Here is a 4,575-nt window from a genome sequence, read left to right on the forward strand (position 1 = left end):
CTAACCATGACAAGTTTTCCCATTGTTTTTGCACTATGATATTGTGTAATTTTAATATAAATGTGTTGATTTTAATGTTTGAATTTTAATCTTAAAATGGTTTAATTCCTTTTTAAGGGGGGGGTTGTATATATTTTTATTACTGTTATCTCTGTACATCTGTGTTGTTTTAATTGTTAGAAGCCGTTTTGATTGTTTCTTACAAAATAGCAGGACATAAATAAAAGTTTTATTATTTATTATTTATTTATACAATGGCTGGTATCCTGTTGATGTCCCAGCTAGAGTAGATCTATTCCATCAATTGTTAAATGGCAAGTCAAGACATAGCTGAATCCAATGAATTCTATGGAGATATTCTAGTCAGGACTAAAAGAGAATTTTGGCCAGGGCTATGTCTGAAATCAGTGGTCATAGTTTCTGAAATAGGATGTGATGCTTGCTGTTTGCTAAATATATGGGATTTTCCTCTCTCAATCCCTTTATATTTCTCATTAGGAGCCAAGAAGTATGCCACCTTCTCATTGAAGTGTGAGAATTTTCAGATATGGTAATCTACAAATGAAGAAACAGAACAATTATTCAATTTAAAAACTGATGTTTATTGCTTACATACTTTATTTAAACAGTGCCTCTCTACAGGCAGCTGCCATTCAAGACATGCACTTAACACCTGGGGTACTGCTGATGACACATGTTTGGTTTAAACTTTACAGCCCTTTTCTTCCAAAGACTTCACTGATTTAAGGGGGCAAAAACACTTACCTGCTCCCCCCACCCCATGCAGGAGGAGAAAAGCTTAATCTCATCTCCTTTCTCCATAGGTAATTGTGTATACTTTTCCCCATCTCTTCTTGTAACTCAACTTTTAAAAAAGCTAGACAGCTCAATTAATCCAATCAAACAAAAATAGGACCCTCCATACATTGTTTTCTGTGGGTTTTCCAGACTATGTGGCCTCGTTCTGGAAGAATTTATTCCTTATGTTTTGCCTGCGTCTGTGGCTGGCATCTTCAGAGGGTGGTGGCATGGAAGTGTATGGGGTGTATATGTGTGTGTGTGTGTGTGTGTGCGCGCACACATGTGCGCTTGTGTGACCCTTGGTTGGAAGGAAGTGATTTACATGTTCAATTGTGTCTTGGTCTGTTGTTGAATGGCAACGCCTCAGGCTGGGAGAATAGTCGGGAGGGTATGTGTGCCTACTTAATTAGCAATCCATTGTCTGCAGTGAAACCACTTGACCCTGGGTTGTGTCCACTTGCATGAAGTGAGTCTTGATTTTGGTGGTCTTAAGGACTGGGAGCTGAACTTTGTTTACTTTCAGGGTTTTTCCTTTCCTGTTGATGTTGTCTAGGGGTTTGTGGGTTTCAATGGCCTCCCTGTGCATTCTGACCTGGTAGTTGTTGGCAAAAATCAAATGCACAGGTAAAGGATAAGGGATGTGTGGCTCAGCAGTACTACATGTGAAAAAGAATTTGGGATTATTCTTGATCATAGACTGAACACAGCCAGCAATGTGATACTGTAGCAAAAAGGTAAACACTATTTTAGCTTGCATTAATAAAAACATAGAGCCTGTACAGACAGGCCAAAATAAAGCTGCTTCTGGTCACTTTGGAGGTATGCTGTTTAAATGAATCATGTGTCCTAAGAGGCTAGAAGCTGTGCCAAAACCATGCGCCAGTCCTAAGGACTGGAGCGCGGCTTTGGCACAGCTTCTGGCCTCTTAAGAAATGTGTGTAATTTAAACATCATACCTCCAAAGTGAGCCGAAGCAGCTTTATTTTGGCCTGTCTGTATGGGCCCGTCGTTTCCCAACTAAGGAAAATAATAGTCCCGCTATATTCTGTGCTGGTCAAGTGTCATCTGGAGTTAGTACATTGAATTCTGGATGGTTCATTTTAAGAAGGTTGTAGACAAGTTGGAGCCAGTTCAGGGAAGGGAAACAAGGATGCTACGAGGTATGGAGAACGAGACATTTAGGGAAAAGTTGAAGGAGCTGGGCATATTCATAACTGCCATCCGCTGGCCTGAGAGGAAGGAGACTCCACCCTCCATAACTGCCATCCGCCGGCCTGAGAGGGAGTTCACCAGGCAGGTCCAGCTCCATCAGGGCTAGCCTGGAAGAAGGAAGAGCCCTCCCTTCAATCCATCTGCCTTGGTCCAGGCCTCAGAGGGAGAGAACAACCACTGGACCTCATCCCCTTTCCCTCCACTATTCCCTTCTCCTTTTGTTTTGTGTCTTTTAGATTGTAAGCCTGAGGGCAGGGAACTGTCTGATTAAAAATAATTGTAAGCCGGCCTGAGAGCCATTAGGGCTGAAGGGCGGGATATAAATAAATAAATAAATAAATAAAATATTCAGCTTGATGAAGAGAAGATGGTGGGGTGATATGACTGTACTGTTTAAATCCCTCAATGTCAGAACTCCAAAGCAATCACTAATCAATATTCACATCCACTTTAGTTACTGCTCATATTGTTGTGTAATTGCTTTAGCTGTAGTCCTGCCTGCTTAACTAGGTGGAGGGGGTGCTAGCTAGCTGGTGCTTGGGAATGCTTGTAGCCAAGGATTGGAATGCACTGTTTAATTAGCTGGAGACATCTGTGAAGCTTCTTCAAGGTCAGGCTGGCTTCTCAGGCCTAGCTGGCCTGGGAAGCAAAGGGGGAGGACGGGCTATAGGAAAAAAGGGTGTGGGCTGAGTGCTTTTAACTTAGTGCTTGAGGCTTGGCTATTAGATTTCGCTGAAAAGTTTGTCTGGGCACCTTTGCTTGTATTTCAATAAACTTCACTGCTTTAAGCAAGTTGCTGTTGTGGATTTCTGGTGGAGGTTGCTGGATCTTACACTCAAGAGCTGTCACAGAGAAGAAGAAGCAGGGTAAAACCAGGTATAATGGCTTTAAGTTACAGGAGTGTATATTTCGATTGAACATTAGAAGAAACTTCTTGATAGTAAGAGCAGTTTGGCATTGGAATAAATTGCCTAGACAGGTGGTGGGGTTTCTTTCTCTAGATTCTTTCAAAAGAGGCTGGATGGCTACCTGCTGAGGATGCCTTAGCTGGATATGCTACATTGAACAGGGAATTGGACTAGAAGGCTCATGAGGCCCCTTCCAACTCTATGATCAAATCAATCAATGACTCTAAGTGCACTGCTGCCTGAGCCCCCACCCTTTCAATCTTCCCTACTTCACCTTACTGCTGTGTCTTGACCTTCTTACTCATTTTGGATGTTCTCCTTGACTGTGCTATCTACCCACCCACTATGTCAGGGTGGGAATCATGTTGCCTTCTACATCTTGTTGCACTGAAACTATGAGCAACTCAAGTCATCACCAGTCAGTAGTGAGGAATGCCACAAACTGCAGTCTAACAACTGGAGGACTTCATAATTCCCACTACTAATTCATGTAAATAAGTACTGACAGCTCAAAGTCCCTGGTGCCTCTTTACACACCATTACTAGGACCATTGGTGGGAAGAAGAGGGTGAAGGTACATGTGGCTGTAAAAATGGGATGGGGCAGTGGTGCTTTTCCTCCTACCTCAGTTTTCAACATGACCATAAATTTCCTCCCTCAGTCTATGCAGATGTATATTCATATGCAACTTTGATTCTACAAATATATGCAAGATACAGTGCGCCCTTACTTTACGAAGGGGATCCGTTCCGAACTCCCCTGCATAGAGCAAATTCTGTGCATGCTCGAGCCCCGTTTAAATGAATGGGGCTTGTGCATGCGGCGGCACGGTGACGCAGCGGCACGCACGGCCCATTATTCCCTATGGAACACACCACCCCTTCCTCCCTGTGTGGCTTTCAGCGTATGCTGAAAGCCACGTAAAGTGCACCCGCGTATGACACAGGCTCACTGTATATGCAATTTTACTTCTACAAATACATAGCTGTTAGTTGAGTCATCCAAGTGTAGAGAAAATGATGGTGATAATGATGACAAGTTATTATCATTTCGAACTAGTTGAAGTTTCCGGACCTGGTACAAAGGTAGCCCCATGTAGAGCGCATTACAGAAATCCAAACGAGAGGTTACCAGTGCATGTACTACCATTTCAAGGTCCCTTTGGTCCAGACAGGGACGCAGCTGGCAGATCAGCCAAAGCTGCTACCAAGCACTCCTGGCCATCGCATCCACTTGGGATGAAAGCTGTAAAGATGAATCCAGGAGTACTCCCAAACTGCAGACCTTGTCCTTTAGGGGAAGCGTAACCCCGTCCAGGACTGGATGACATATTTCCCTGTCTAGATTTGAGGCACCTATCATGAGTACCTCTGTTTTCTCTGGAAAAGATCCACCAGCTTAGGGAGAGAGATGGTGTAGATCTGCTGGACTTTCCCCCCTCCCCACCACCATCATTCCCTTCTCCTTTTGTGTCTTGTCTTAGATTGTAAGCCTGAGGGCAGGGAAATGTCTAATTTACAAATTGTAAGCCGCTCTGATAGCCTTGGCTGAAGAGCGGGATATAAATTATTATTATTATTATTATTATTATTATTATTATTATTATTATTATTATTATATTACTATATATCGATTTACATTATATAATACTACT

Source organism: Sceloporus undulatus, chromosome 1, assembly GCF_019175285.1.
Source record: "Sceloporus undulatus isolate JIND9_A2432 ecotype Alabama chromosome 1, SceUnd_v1.1, whole genome shotgun sequence".
NCBI classification, from domain to species: domain Eukaryota; kingdom Metazoa; phylum Chordata; class Lepidosauria; order Squamata; family Phrynosomatidae; genus Sceloporus; species Sceloporus undulatus.